This window comes from Rhipicephalus sanguineus, chromosome 3 (assembly GCF_013339695.2).
Source record: "Rhipicephalus sanguineus isolate Rsan-2018 chromosome 3, BIME_Rsan_1.4, whole genome shotgun sequence".
Classification (NCBI taxonomy): domain Eukaryota; kingdom Metazoa; phylum Arthropoda; class Arachnida; order Ixodida; family Ixodidae; genus Rhipicephalus; species Rhipicephalus sanguineus.
Window position 1 is genome coordinate 112695107 of NC_051178.1, and position 16825 is coordinate 112711931.

The 16825-nt window shown below is 42.7% G+C and overlaps 1 long non-coding RNA gene across 1 annotated transcript; it reads left to right on the forward strand.

The window, feature by feature from the left end:
- Positions 1 to 5608: 5608 nt before the first annotated feature.
- Positions 5609 to 8086, forward strand: LOC125757964 (uncharacterized). The gene is made up of 3 exons (XR_007415607.1): positions 5609 to 5707; positions 5795 to 5935; positions 7922 to 8086. It is a non-coding gene; the product is annotated as an uncharacterized LOC125757964 (long non-coding RNA).
- The last annotated feature ends 8739 nt before the right edge of the window (positions 8087 to 16825 follow it).

Here is a 16825-nt window from a genome sequence, read left to right on the forward strand (position 1 = left end):
TTTTGTTGGTTAAACGTGTGCTAGGCACTGCTGAAAAAAAAAATCCACAGCATATTCACGGGGTGAATGATGATGAGTGGGGCGAAGCTCCGGAGGGAATCATCGGTAAACCGTGAATACTCCGAGTAATTCGCCCAGTATATGATCAAGTAAACACGTGAGAAACCCCGTGTATATATTAAATAACAAACTTTTATTGTACTGTTAGCTGCCCTTCATTACAACGGTCCCCCTAGCGTACGTCGCCGCACTAAATCGAACGATTGCCTTCCACCAATGACACGCGTCATATGTGAATCTTCCGTGAATTCTGCCCAGTATATCATCAACGACGTGAGATCGGGAGCGTTTACACTAAAGGGTCGATGAGAGTCATGGCGACTTGCAGCTAAATTTAATTTTACATGTACGCTGTGAATTTTGATTCTTTAATCACGCACAGGAGAAATCTCACACAGGCACTACCTTGGAGGTCAAAATCCAGTGCCTATATATACGGGGTGGTCAGTGAACGGTTCTGCAACGCGAGCAGTCGGTTTTTGCAATCAAGAAACCCGCTAGCAGACGCTGCCTGCGTCGGCCTCGCGAGGCGAGAGAGAGGGGGGGGGGGTTAGAGCACGCATCTGCAACGCAGCGAGTGCGGAGCGTCGGCGTCGCGAGGCGAGAGAGAGAGAGAGAGAGGGGGGGTGACTAGAGCACGCATCTGCAACGCAGCGAGCACCTCCGCGCCAACTACGAATCTTTCTAAGAACTAGAGGTGGCTACGACAGCGCCATCTAGTGAACGCTCCAAGACGCTGAGCAGACGAAGTGGCGCGAATGAACACACGATTTGGGGCCTTTCGACCTTTGTATTGCTTACGGCGGGTTCCTGCAGCTTCTGCACTAGTTGAGTCACCTGCTGAGATAGAGTATGATTTTTTGTCCAGTGACGGTATAGCAAAAATTTCTATTCATACTCAGCAGTGCACTACGTACACAGCTGAGACATAATGCCACAATACTGCGAGCTGCAGTGGTGATACTCGTTCATCAATCCAAGAACCAGCTACCATACCACAATGCCAGCTGGTTCAAGACCACTACAAGTGGTCAATCGACCACCGCTGGTACTCCTATATCAGAATACCTAAGGCAACAAAACCTTTTTATCAGTTTACATTGCTCGTCATAGATGGGAAGTTTCATGATGATGCACTCTTTATAGTCCGGCGTTCAAATATTTGATTTAATCGTATAAAACTTTTCAATTAACCGATTACGGCTACCCTATACAATACCGCCCCTTGGTCGGAGCACATGATTGCGAGGCGAGTGATTGATCAACAAATAACGATTAATGGATTAAAAATTTTATCCACCATCTCTTGCGAGGCCAGGACAAAGACTGTGAAATCTATGCCCAGGTGTTGTATATGCAGCTGCGGTTTCTGTTATATTAAAACATAGTTGTGATCTGCCGCTACACTCGTATTAACTACACGTCCATCAAAGTCTTCAGTCTAGAGCCTGGTGTACATGCAGCCGAGGAAATTGAATGGCGTCTTCTGACGGTTGTCTGCGATGTGCTGTCTATGACCCTTTTATGACACCATAGCCTGACTCTATGCATAGTACTACACCAGAACGGTGTATCCGCGTACACATGGTGGACGTAACCAGGCCATGACACGTCTAACTGAGCACGAACGAGTACCTCTTCTTTTATTGAGTTATTGAAAATCCCTGATGCCCAACGAGGGGAATTACGTAAGGGTGAAGCGTAAAAAAGCACAGTTTTCACACACAAATTATCATCACAGGTGGTTAATAGAGCACTACGGTACAGAAAGTCGTGCAGCATAGTAACAAGTTAAATATTTTACAAGAGCACACAAACTTTACAAGTGCACACAAAATAACGGAAAGTAAATAAGTGCTCTGGCAGACGAAATTTGTTGCTGAAATTGCTAAACTCTAGATATAACAATGCCATGTGAAACAACCAGATTTGTGAATTGTGCAATCCTGGACGGTAGGTGATTTAACTATTTTATTGATTAGGTTGAAGGCGTGTTGTACTTTTCCGCCCATGCGAAAATAGGGTCGGCCTTGTAGGCGTTAATTATTCTTTACGAAGTTTTAGGTATGGTGGTGAAATACGCAACCGGGCAAACAGTGTGTATCTCTAATACAGTCTGTGGAAATACGTTATCAAGAAAATGTCCTGCGCATTGCGACTGATGGCATGATAAGCGTTTCCTTCAAGGGGGAAACACATGGAAATTGCGAGTAGGACAACAACATGAATCGTGATGCTTTATTCTGGACGGATTTAGGTAAATTTGCGAGTGTAATTATGTATTCATGTCAAATGATTGGTGCGCATCACCGGGAAGAACACCCCAGGAAATTGTGTGCTTGAAGCCACGTGTCCCTGTCAGCCAGATATAGGAAGCAAAGCATCAGGAAACCAAATTTATTTTGCGCTTTCGATGTGATATACTCTATCTGGTCAAAGCAGTATATGAATACGCCGAAATATTTACCCGATGTTATCGCGTCTACTATGTTATCGTTTATTATGTAAGTATTGGGTGGGGACGACGTAAGTGAATGTTAGGTGACTGGCCTTTTCTATATTAATTTGCATCTGCCATTTGCAGCACCATTCTGTTAGCTTATTAAGGTCATATTGCAGAGTTATGGCGTCTTTAGGACTAGCTATTTCTATGTAAATAACACAGTCATCGGCAAAAAAGGGAACTGTTGAATTAATATTGCTCTAGAGCTCTGTCAATATTATTGGGTAAAAGTAAAAGTGGGCTTATGACTAAACCTTGAGGGACCGTCTGCTTGACAAGGGTTGGGCGGGATACATTATCATTTAATTTAATCTTCGGGAAGCAATATGTTAAAAGCGAATTCAGCCATCGCAATATTTCATTATCGAGTACAACAAATGGCGGTTTTACAGCGTTAGTCGCGCGCGAGGGAAGCGGTCCAAAGTCTTCGAAAAATCAATAAAGATTCCTACAACTTAATCACATCAGCGCAGCGAGGTATGAAGCTCTGCTGCCAACTCCTGAAGCTGCGCGTTTGGCATGAAAGCTTCGCACGGCAACTGTGCTGGTTGTTTGCGAGCAAATTATTTCAGTCGGGATGCGCCATAATTGTATGTGTGTAGACAACATCCTCAAGCAGTTTTGCAACTACCTGAGGTTAGCCAGAGGGGTCGGTTCTTACCGAAAACAGTGTTATCGCTTGTTTTACGTATTGCCAGTGCATGTGCTGTCAACAGCGTTCAATAGGGCGTTGTACATCGTTAGCCGTGATTGTAATGCAAAGAGAAACGTGACAATTAACTGCGGGAAGATCGAGGAAACCATTATAGGATCTTCGTCCGTGTTCACGCCGGAGAATCGTACCTAATAAATTGTTCTGAAAGCCAATCAAGTGCTAATATTTCTTTACAGTGCAAATGCGCTTTCCCTTTGTCTGAATGAAATCCAAACATTTGTCCATGGCGAGGAAAGCCAATTTTTCCTTCGAAGCTTGCAGCGCAACACAATATTACCTGTTCAATTATCTCTACGTAAAATCACAATCTAAATGGCCAGCACTGGTATCCGTACGAAACATCGATGGTGCCTTTTTCCCATATTTTCTCCGCACATTACATCAGTGAAATGAAGTTTCTCGAAAGTGTAACAATACAGGTATGCCTCAACATATATGCAGATGGCAAAAGAAGATCCCGCGGCAAACAGCCAGCAGCAACTCTACCCTTCAACAGAATCAACAAAGGCTAATTAATTCTGCAACACTCAATAAGAACATTATGTTCAACAGAAAATTTATCTCACAGCACTCAAATGCAACCTGCTATGCCACACTCTTGATGTATACGTTCAAAGAAGTACCCCTACGAATCATGTGTTCACTGTAAGGTAACGGTAAGGTGTATCATGTGGAATTTGTTTATTTGTTCACTCTGACTTCTTCACCTGCAGTGCTGTACAAGGTGTGGCTTAACCTGTGGATGGAAACTCAGGTGTGAATGAAAACTCACTAGAGTAGCAAAGCGTGATTCTTCTGGCTCACTTTTCTATGTTTCTTAAGAGTTTCGTAAGATAGAGCTGTTATTCTTTAAGTGACGTCCATGGGAAATGACGGGAAAGCTCCCTGTGAGTCCCAGAGGATGATTCATTTTCTTGCTTCCTTTAAAGAAGTTATATATCGCAGCAAGAGACAGGGAGTATTGGCAATCGACGATTTTGAGGCTTAAGTGCAGCCTAAAAATTGTCGATTGTCAGACGGGTTTCGACTGCCCTGACCATAGCATAAAGGGGTTTAAGAAAAGGGAATATGCTAACAGGAATTAAAAACGACAAGGCGATGCTTCTCGTGTTTGATGGTGTGAAATTTGCAGCGGTACCGCCTTGTCGCACCACACTGCTTTGCTGATCGCCTCCCAGTAAACCACGAATGTCCATGGTACGTAGCGGTATAATCCAAACATCTAGGACGAAAGAAGATGTCTTATTTGCGTCTGAAAGATGTCCCATTTTCGCTTTGCGCAGTGTGGACGTCTAAAAGATATACAAAGGCTTATTGTAACGGACGTACAATGCACATGTACGCTGTGTGAACGATGGACGCATTTTGGACGTCAGTAACAGACGGTGCACATTTGTGCTTATTTTTCACAAAACGCCGACCTTCAAGGGATTAGAAGTAATCAACGAATGTTTCAACGACACTAGTTCGGCGCATCAACTGAAGTCTGGCATTGATTCCTCGCGTTAGCTCGCAGAAACGGATGCAACAAAAGAGAAAGAAAAAGAACGGAATAAATTGGGCGTTTGCTGATGAAAACACCGCTGTCGTCTGCTCCTCAACGCTGCCAAAGGCGCGTGCTGCGTGTTCCCCCACCTCTAAGCGGCTCGCGGTTTGTTTTTTCCCCGTCATTTTTTGGTTTTCCTTTCTGGGTGGCCTCCGACATTAACCGGCGGTGCACGCGCCTGCCAATCTCGGAGGCCATGCTTCCTGCACCGTGGTTGCGGCTCTGCGCTGCAAGGCGCCGTGTCTGTCGGTACGGTATGAGTTGTGCACACTGTACCATCGGTGCATTTTATTTGTGTTATTTTTGTGATGTTATCTGGCCTTCCACGGACGCCCGTTCTAACGGGAAAGTGATATTTGTTGATCCCGGCCCACATCTTGAAGCCTACATTTCAAGTCTCAAAGGCTATGCTTACTTCCGTTTGCAACGCAAAATACGTCATGGCCGCCATGATGTGTACAAAAAATCATTACTTTTGTACAAACTTAGTACAGTTACTTTTAAATTAAAATTAGCGGCAATATAAAGCATGAATTTGTACATAATCTTTCCCTAAATTGTGACCATGGTTGTGACACGCGTCGACGTCGTCCCCATCACCGCCATCGCCATCACGTTTTCTTTCGCACATGCACGCATGTGTACTTACATGGCGCACATGTTTGGACCAGTTGTGGTTTGGTCTTGAGGTTTGGTCCTGCCGGGGCCAACGCTGCCAACAGCGACGTTTGTCCGCCGCTTTTTATCTGACGTATGTGTACTTACGATGACCGCTGTTGGGTGCTGTGTGGTGGATGTTCTCTTGCTGTGTCGCGTGCAACAAGAACGGTAGAAGAGTTTCTGAACTCCGGTCGCCTCGGCAGTGGGCCATTGGCCAGCAAAGGTACGTGCATACGTTCTCTTATGCTTTCCTTTAGTGAATAAGACCGTTGTGTAATGCGTGAATGAAGGTTTTTGTTTCTTTTCGCAGTCGCGTTTTCCTAAACCCATAGTTCATACCGTGTCGTCTGGCGTGGACGTAGACCACTGTTGGGTGCTGTGTCGCGTACAAGAACCGTGGAAGAATTTCTGAACCCTGTCCGCCCCGGCAGTGGGCCATTGGCCAGCAAAGGTACGTTCTCTTATGGTTTCCTGGCGCAGTGATTTATCCACGTCAAGAATAATGGAAGTAGTCATGACGAAATTTCGTTGCCACGTTAGCTCCCTCAACTTTTACTTACATAGAGCAGGTCTAGCGATTTCCCCACTGTGCCTCTTCTGCAATCAGGAGGAAACAATCGATCATTTATTTTTATCCTGTCGACGGTTCACGACATTGAGGAAAAAATCATAGAACCACCTCTTCGAAAGCTGGGCCTGGAAGTATCGGAGTCGGTTATACTTTCTTTTGGGGCCACCACTCTGGGATACAGCCACAGGGATGTTTTCTTCGCCATTGAGGAATTCATTCGACAGTCTAAAAGAATATCTATCTAAATTCTGCCTGAGTAAATATTTCATTACCAATAATTGAAACATCAATTCAGTATATTAGTTAATAATAGCTTCTACGAACGACACCCTGAAGATAATTTTAGCAAAATTCACCCTCTACTCGGCCAATCCCCTGCATTGGGTATTAGCCATGTACAGAGGACAACAACAACAACAACAACAAGGCCGTTGTGTAATGCGTGAATAAAAGTTTTTGTTTATTTTCGCAGTCGTGTTTTCCTAAACGCACAGTTCTGTATCGCCGTGCATGCCTCGGTGATATCGACATCATTACTTCTGCTTCGTTTCCTTGATGTAATGGTTTATAGCTGCCAGAGTAGCCATGATAAGCTTAGTTTAGCGTGCCCTTTTGTAGTACTGTGCATTTGTTAGCGTTGTTTTTCGTGGTATGTCGCAGCTGTCGTTCCATTTTTATTTGTTTAGCTGTGTGCGCTTGCTTGTTGTCTCTTTCTCTAGCATGCCAAAGCTTAGTTGGAATAAGCGCCATGCTCAAATCAGCCAATGGCGGAACTGTGCACAAACACGCTATGATTTGTGGACTAACACATCATTTGTCGAGAGAAGAGGGAGCAATGTTTAGGTGACTTTGAGAATTTATTGTACAATCCAGGGCTCGTGCTGCGCTATATTTGGCTTGTGTTTTTTCGGGAGCCTCGACTACCTATTGGCAGCGCTTTCTGACCATGCTCAAAAAGTGTTGCGGGGCCCCTGTAAGGTAGTGATACCGGCTAGTTGAACTGATTAGCTCCTACATTGAGAATTAGAAAAGGGGAAAAGTACAGTTTGCCTTCATAGAATGGGGAAATTCTCTTGCAGTTCATTGCAGTCAGTGATCCAGTTCCTTAATTCGCTCCTGAATACTGCCTGATCGCATATATATATATATATTGTCTTGCAGAGAAAACGAGCCCTAAAAGTAATCGTCTGTCCTATATATATATAATACAGCGTTTGTAGCCGTATTTAGTGCATAACATACCTTTCCTTTCATGTTAGCAATTTTAATAAAAGCAGCGCTTCATTGTTTGCACCTGACTGGGAACTAATGCATCACACACAAGGCTTAGTCGTGTCCAGTATGAGTGTTCTCAAGCTTGCAAGAAATGTTCTCCGTAACCATTTAATGATGATGACACCACACTTGACACCCTTGATGGAAGGCTGTTTGTAGCAGGTTTCAGCTTTGTACTTGACTCTTCACTGCAGTTAATGCCCTGACTCATTTTATCCTGGAGAAAAGACATATTACATTGGATAATAATTAACTTTCACCTCCACCAGTTAGTTACTTAGCTGTCATGTTTTTTTAAATAATTTAATCTACTTTTCTTGAAGCAGTGCGCCTTCATGTCACATTTTTTGGGGGAAAGACCGACAGTCTCTGCGTATCTTTATACTTTTTCAATTTAGGATAGTTTTGGGTGCCCTCTCAAAGTCATAGAATTGGGGCTCCATTGATGTGTTTTGCAAGAGAGCCACTTTAATGCATAAAATAGAAAGAGCAATGCGACATGTTTCTCTGGTTCAAGCAGTTTCATGAACTCTCGAGTCCTTTACTGTACCGGCTCTATTTTTTTTAACCTTCCTTTCTACTTGAATCCAGGCACACAGCGATCGGACTGAGCATATCAAGTAGCCCCTCCTGTGACCCACAAGACCACACTAATTCGGCCGAGGAGCCTGTCTGGACTTATGTTGGGACTGCTGGCAGACAGTTTGTTTTTTCTGGACTTATGTTGGGACTGCTGGTGGACAGTTTCTGTTTTTTATGGACTTATGGTGGGACTGCCGGCAGACAGTTTCGGTTTTAGTCTTCAGCTGGTTCACAGTTCACTTTTATCATACCGCCTCATTTCTTTTTAGTGTATCTGCGTTCTCTAGACATTTAGCCTGTGTTCTTACACGTTGAGAGTACTCTTATGGTTTACAGCATTGCTTTGCTCATATAAACTTTTGTGATACTGCCTTGTTACTTTCGACTCGCTTGATTCTCTTGTCATTTCGCCAGTATTGAAACACTCTTATGATTGCATGTGCAGTAATCTTTCGGGGCAATGCATTGTACTCATTGTGTGTAACAAAACATTGCAATAGCCTGAGAAGAGTATTGCACATTTGATGTGTTATCAGATGTGTTATGTGCTAATACCTAAAAGGAACAATGGGAGGTATGCAGCGTGCTCTCCATAGAAGGCAGTACAATACAACTGCTCTTTTATGCCGAGACACCTACACCTACTTCCAAAATCATAAATACTAAATTTACAAAATAGTGATTCGCAACAGTTACTTTCAGGTGACAACATTACATATAGCGAGCACTCAAGCGAGCGAAAAGTATTGTGGCCTACAGTCTGTCGAGCGTTCGTTTTTGAGAGCCATAATTAGTGTACCTCACAAGCCGCTAGACGTCATGTGGATGCGAGTTTAAGGAATGAACATCTTTTAATATGTACTGATGGGCTAGTTGGTGAGCCATATACATATGATTTTCGAATAGGCAGCGCACAAAAGGGCAACAAATACGCACACATAAGACTCAAACACAAGCGCTGTCAGCGCTTGTGTTTGCGTCTTTTATGTGTGCGTATTTGTTGCCCTTTTGTGTGCTGCCTATTCGAAAAACATCTTTTAAATGTACAGAACATCCAGCCTTAATATCCATACAACGTACTGAGAGCGTTATCCGGGTGCATTTTAGATGATCTATAGTACATGTCATATGGAGAAATGTAGATATCCAGAAGATGTACTGAATATCCCGAGACTAGCATTCTATGGATATCTAATGGACATTCATGGTTTACTGGGCTACCTCCAGAGCTACGATTGGTTCTGATTGTTTTGTTCTGTATGGATGTCAGCCATTATCTCAACGTATACATCCTGCAAGCTTATATTGCTGCATCACATTAGGCTACTCAGAAACCTGATCGACATGGACTGCCAGTTTTTATTGCCATTTGCAGAAAATGGTCGCTTAGTATCGCTCGTATCGCTTCTTGTTTCACTCGCAGCCCTTATGAACTCTAAGGCAGAAGCTTGCCGGCTTTAATAAAAAATGCAGCCTTACATCAGCTCCCTGTTGAGATGTCTAAAGGAGTAATAACCACAAAAAACTAAGTCCGTTCCCCTTTAATCAGCCAACAAATTTATTATTTGCGAATAGCCCTTTCTATGCTTGGCTGGAGTCACGAGTAGTACTGTATGCGTAATTGTGTGCTTCAGGGGGAGTTGCATACATCCTTGACATAGGATTGTTCTTCGCTGTTGCAGTTGTCTTCAAAATAGTCCACGCAGCTTCGAGGAACGTCGTCCTTAACAGCGTCTGATACCCATAGCATGCACTCTAAAAAACATATTGGGAAAGAATTAGTGATGTACGAGATAAATCAGGCAAGATACCTCTATAACGTCTGCTCACTACATGAACGCACGTTTACGTGGGCTTTTACCTCCTTCGAATGACAGTAATGATTCATGATTCTTTTGCTACTGCGGATGCGCTATTGCTGTGTGAAAGAAAGTCAACTACTTCCGCTAAACAGATTTCTTTTTGTAAATGAGCGAAAAACAGACAAAAAAGAAAGAATGCAAAAACAGCGATATAACGACGCAGGACCAGTAAACTTGTCTGTGTGTGTCTGATCATTTTCGATAGTATGGTCGAAGTACCTTCATCTTCAAAAGTGCGCTTAGTGAGCACAGACACATACTAAAAAAATACAGGACGTAAGGCAACGGGCATGTTGCGCTCGTTCCCTTATGTCTTGTATTTTTTTTTTGCCTTTGTGTCTGTGTTCACTAAGCGCACTTTTGAAGATAAATCAATACCAGCTAGCCCACCTAATAGCTCTCTTCAAGGTCGAAGTACTTTTTTTTTCTGTCAGTGCACACATCTCTGATACTTAAACAGGAACCTGAAGAGCACGTGAAAACGTTGAGGCATCCTTGATCAGATAAGCACCTCATAATTTATCATTATATCCCCGTACATTTTCTTCGATGGATGGTTGGATGGATGTAAAACTTCATTTAAAGTGCTGAGGTGCGCGACTCATCGCGAAGCGGGCCGCTCCCACGTTGGCACAGTCAGGCCAACAATGATTTGACTAAGTATGCGGTACTAAATTTGCCGTTCGCCTTGAGGCTTTTAGGGGCAGGCTTTAAAGCCAGGGTCAAGATACATGAATAGCAAGCAGCCTCTGTTGTATACGTCTCAAGCGAAATTCAAAACGGTTTCAATATGTGCACTAATACCAGCTCTCGATGGAGGCGAAAATGTTTGAGGCCCGTGTACTTAGCTTTAGGTGCACGTTAAAGAACCCCAGGTGGTCGAAATTTCCGGAGCCCTCCACTACGGCGTCTCTCATAATCATTTCGTGGTTTTGGGACGTTAAACCCCAGATATTATTATTATTAATACCAGCTCCATATAGTTTTATATTACGTTTAGATCTGCCTAATAAATGGCGATACCTGGCAATGATGTCAGCTGAAACCTCACGGAGCAACAGACACGGCGCGCTTCTGTTCTGACGTCACGACAGTAGCGCATGCACATTAATTATGCTGCATGCTGCCGCCTGGCACCTCCATCTGCCCAACTCCATCGGTCCCCTTACGCTCACAGCATTCCGAGAATGTTGTTTTCTCATTTATCTCGTGGGCACCAGGTACGCTGAGCACTCTATAGAGGTTTCCACAAAAGTTACGAAACACTATAGTGCCTCGGCTGAAGTACCGCGCGTCTTGTGGCAGATTAATGTACGTACAGCTAAGACGCAAAATCATTAACACAAGTGACATATTATCAAACAGGCAATAACTCAGCTGGCATTCAAAATAAGGGCTTGCAGATATGGCTTGCTTACGGCAGACCACTCTCGCTCTAAAACACTGATCATGGCTGCCACTGTCGCTCAGGCGTACTCGGAAACAAAAGAAGCCCGTGTCGCGATTTGTCTCTTCGGTCAAATAAAGACGCAAAATCCTTACATTATCAAATGCATGTGGGTTTGCTTTTCAATCGCCGATAATTTCTAATCTCATGACCGCTACCAAACCGCAAAAACACACGTTTATTTTTTCTGGCGCTCTCAATTCTTGCATCCGTTAACATATAGTAGCTATTATTTATGTATTTACGTGATTTAACATGTTTATGTTCTTTGACCCGCCTGAGTACTGCTTGAGGTCGCAGTAGTAAATGCACTGTGCACTTTTAAACGGTAGGCTTAGTCGATTCCGCTCTCCAAGAAAGCATTGGAATAATTCTGTGTTCACGTGAACTACCTGCGACAGACGTACATCAGTGCAAATTTTATAATGAAACCATGCATAGCATATCTTGCATTCTTCTTCTTTGTGGGGAAGGGTCATTACTACGCAGTCCTTGTAATCCGTCTACAGAAAGTTGGCAACATGTCTATCTGTAGTGTCTGCAAGGAAAAAAAAAACAAGAGGTAACCTCTGCCAACACCTCCTTTGCTTACATTACCCCTTATTTTCGGACCTTAAATTTCACTTGGGTTAAATTGAATTGGAACTTTCCTGTGGAATTTCTAAAGTTCATTGCAATGCATGTCATAGAAAGTGTGAGGCATCCCGTTCTTCCTTGTAATAAAAACTAGAGCTTTCTTTTGACCGCTATCCTTTCTGGTGCGTTACCTATCAGTGGATATCGGGCCATTGCGGTATCTACGGAAATGACTGTGCTGATGAAGCCGCCCAATCTGCCCATGATGCTCTCCATTGTGCAGCTATACCGCTGTCAAGAACGGACGCCGCAACAAAGCTTCGTTCACTTGCACGCGAGCTGACACTGGCACAGTGGAACTCGACGGAATTTACCAACCCCAGTCTTCACAACTTGGGCCCGAATCTACAGCTCCGTCTTCCGTCGGGAATAACTAGAGCTGAGGAGACGCTCCTGTGCCGCCTGTAGCTCGGGGTGGCCTTCACGAAGGCCTACTCATATTGAATTGGAATGGCTAACAGCCCCACATGTGATAACTGGGTGTGTCCAGATAAGATCGAACACGAGGTCCCGGTCACCATTCCCGGCTTTGATGAAATTTACTGTAGGTCTAGGCATTACAAACACAACAATGGTTTCGCAGTTAGTTTTGCGAAAAAAAATATTGTTCGCCTGAAAAAAAATATACAAATTTTGGCCGCAAAAAACACTTTTCCGATAATTTCGCGATTTCTGAATTTTGAGCGCACCTAGGGAAAAAACGGTGCACTTCTTCGTCACAATATTTATTCCCCTTAAAGAACAACTGAAATACAATCTTATGAGTGTATTATTTTCCTTGCTTGTCGAAGCACTTTTGAAGAAAAAAATCACGAACTTGGCAAATCGCACAAAATACCTGTATTTCAGGAATTTATTGCTGCAAGCAAGTTAAAGTGAGGATAATAAAAATCGGTACATATTAACTTTGACACCTTCGCTCTTTTTTAAAATAATTTGCGCGGTTTTATCGCGCTCCGTTTTACTCGATAATTGGGCTGAAACTGACGATGAACGGCATGACGTATTATGTAGCTCTCGAAATAGCAGTTCTTCATTACAACAAAAAAATCTTTTAATGCATGTTTCGGGAAAAGTTAGTCTGCTACATCCGCCCGTACACTGATTTGTCTGCGGTACAAATGCCCGCAAAGTAACAAACACTAATTCCAGTTTTAACAGCGTTCGTCATTTTTCACGTATTAGCGATAATATTTGCAGACAGTTCGGTCTTCTGGCGCTAATATTTCCCGTACAAGTTGTTCGATGGCGATTTTCAAGAGTTTCCGGCCAGGAAAACCGAGAGACGTAAGTAGCCTGAGGTAACAGCAAGTGCAAAATTATTTGTTATACTATGACCACATTCCATACTGCATGAGCCCTAAGCTATAGACGCCTGCATGATGGCGGTTCAAAAAAGCTTTTGTGCATACCGAGAACACAACTTGTCGCCTTTGATTATAGGCGGGGAATAATTCCGCTCTGAAATGTTTGGAGATTACCGGCGATGTTCCCTCATCGTAGCTGCTGCATAACGAACCCAAGTGTGACACCTCTCCTTGTTTGTGAAGCGTCCTTTGTATCCAGACTTCAGAAAATTGGCACGCTGTGACTGAGACACTCAATCGATTCAGAAATCACTGCGGCAGCAGCAGTAGACAATCACTCATGCCACATATTGCTCGGGTGCATTGCAAATAGAAAATAGAAAACGTAATGCTTCTGTGGAATGTAACTGATGCAGGTTGCGTACACACACGCACACCCATGTATATATATATATATATATATATATATATATATATATATATATATATATATATATATATATATATATATATCTGTGAGTGAAAGAAGGACTCACGTACGAAATGTAGTTTTATTAACGTTGCGGTTGGTGGGCCAGCCTTCTGATGAATGCTGGCCCACGAACCGAAACGTTAATAAAACTACATTTCGTACGTCAGTCCTTCTTTCACTCATCTATCGTACCGGACCCATCGATATATATATATATATATATATATATATATATATATATATATATATATATATATATATATATATATATATATATGTATACGTAAAACGTCGCTAAAGATTATATTACTAGCGCCGCCTCTACAATCTGTTACACAATATATGCAACATTTGACTTCACTAGATATTTCTCAAAATACTGTACTCAACATACTTTTCTTCGAGTCGTCACACACATGCGGTACTTGGCTGTCAGTCATTGTCTCAAACTTATTCTCTGGACCCCGGGGCTCACTGGCCGCTTTAGGTAATTTAATGGGCTGAGTTACAGCAACTAATGCAGAAAAAAACATATAACATTTCCTCAAAAATGAATTACGCACATACCTTACTTAGAGGCACTGACACTTTCCGAGCAACAATAAGCACCACAGCCTCCAAAACAACACTTTTTCAATTTGTAGTGCTGCGTCTAGTTTACAAGGGTCAACTCCTTCGTGACCGTGGGAAAATTGGCCACATTTTGTATGTTTTAGTAATTATTGATGTTATGAATAATATGAATATATTATTAATATGATAGACACAGTGTAATATTATATATCGATTTGAATGTAAGTGATTGTACATTTTAATGGTAGGAATTCGAAAAAATTATATTAAGGTGTAATGTGCAAGAACATTTATGAAAAAGTAGTTTTAGTGAACATTACATGAAATATTTTAATGTTATGCCCCCAACATAAAAGAAAAAAGAACAATCTGAGAAATACAAGATATTTGCTCAACAGCTTTCTATATTAGTGGAAAGTTTCATTGATCTAGCTTTAAAATTGTATGAGTAACAATTTTTTTGTCTGCCTAATGAAAACAGCATATATTTCATCAGGTTACACGGTCATGTTTTTTCTCTGTAAAAATTTTTCAAACGCAGCAATGCAATAAACATAATTAAGAAGAGGAATAAATTTCCTGTTGAGTCACAGGAATTATAGCAAATTATTCTGGTTAACCTCCCTGCCTCCTTCTTCGCTTTCTTTCTCTATGCTAAATAGCAGCACGGAAAATAAATCAGACACCAAAAGGTACCACTGAACACGGCCCCAAAACATCGTAAAGCATGGCTTCACAGCACATAATACCAATATTTTAAATGTGTAAGCTGCAAATATAATAGTGGTTACTACTAAAGTATACCGGAACAATATGCACTAGGAGTGCTTCGCGTAACGACGCTCCTCCTTTGTAAATCGTGCAGTGTGATAGCTGGGATGCCCTGTATATATACATATGTGCAATTCGCATTGTGACCCCAAAACGACCCGGAACCCAAGAATAAAGAAAATTGCAGGTGAACACAAACAAGGCCCTCGAAGGTACAGCGGGGTCTTTTGCGTATTTCTATTCGCCGTTGTTTAATTATTCATGATCTCTCAGTCGTTGGCTTCTCGACGATCAATCATTTCTGAAAAGACCTCCTGAAGTTTACTCCTAGACGTCTTCGGGAGGGTGATTCCCAATGACGGTACGTCCATCTTCATTGTGAGAGAATATAACGTCAAGCTGAACAAACCGGAAGGAACATGGCTGGTTGCCTTAATACTTGAACTGTTTCGCTTGACGTGTTTCATGGATGTGACTGCCCCTACCACACGTCATCGCTCTTTTATTGACTTCACCTTCGGCAAGATGGTCAGCGCCGCACAAGTACCGCCCCTTGATCTGTACCATAGTAATCATAAGGGCATGGTTACAATGGTTACGAAATAAACGATAGCACGGTATTTCTGGTATGTCTATATTTTCGCTAAACAGCTTTTCAGCTTCGCTGGCCTTCCATTGCCACAGAGGAAAAGGGATCTGATTTTTTGGAATGCTAGGCATTTTTTAACGACCAAAGGAATTGGCAGCATCTATCTATCTATCTATCTATCTATCTATCTATCTATCTATCTATCTATCTATCTATCTATCTATATATCTATCTATCTATCTATCTATCTATCTATCTATCTATCTATCTATCTATCTATCTATCTATCTATCTATCTATCTATCTATCTATCTATCTATCTATCTATCTATCTATCTATCTATCTATCTATCTATATAGCCACCTACGTATCGGCGCTCTCGTAGTCGTCTCCGTAAATTGCTGTAGACCAAAATAAGCATAGGAGGATACGACCGTATGGCAAGCCCGATTAACAGAATATGACATGAATAACATGACATACTTGTCGCGTACGACTTGAAACCCTTTGGCTCAATCACGTGTGCTCTACCACATAGCCACCTTGCGCGGTGAGATTGCTAGCACATGTGTCCTGCAAGTGTAGTTTAATGAACACAAGTCCCTCCAGGGAAGCGTGGGAGGTGCTATTGAGCAGTAGCGCTTTCTAAGATCACATCCTTGCTTTCCAGCGAGCCCGCGATATTGCCGGCAGGCTAGAACTCTCGGTGTCGTCGTGGGACTAGCCAGTTAAACGATACGCTGCGCTTTCCAGGACCTAATAAATTATTGTACTGATTCACTCACACGTGGCACATACCCGCCTACAACAGCCCATGGAATGCGGGTATGCGCCACACGTGATTCGCTGCCTATATTAACCTAGCAACGGCGATAATGGACTTGAATTGTTCACACGACAGCATTAAGAATCCCGCGTTGCAGAAAAACTCGACAGAAAAGAAAAATGAACAAAAATACGAAAAAAACTGAGCGCTGCGCTTAACTTGCTGCGTAGAACTCACGGCTTCGTTTAATCAACTCGTTCTGAAAGGCGTAAAATCCAGTACGCGTGAACCTCAACAAAGTGAATTTCGAGCGCTAAGTACGGAAATTGTTGAGACCGGCGGCGGTGGCGGCGGCGGCTAAGCAGGGAAATTGTTACGGACACCGGCGGCGGCGGCGGCGACGGACTACTACAACGCCAAAAACGGGCGTTGTTGTGATCTCATAACAGCTTTCGCTGTAAAAACATAATAAAGAGAACTCTCTGAAAG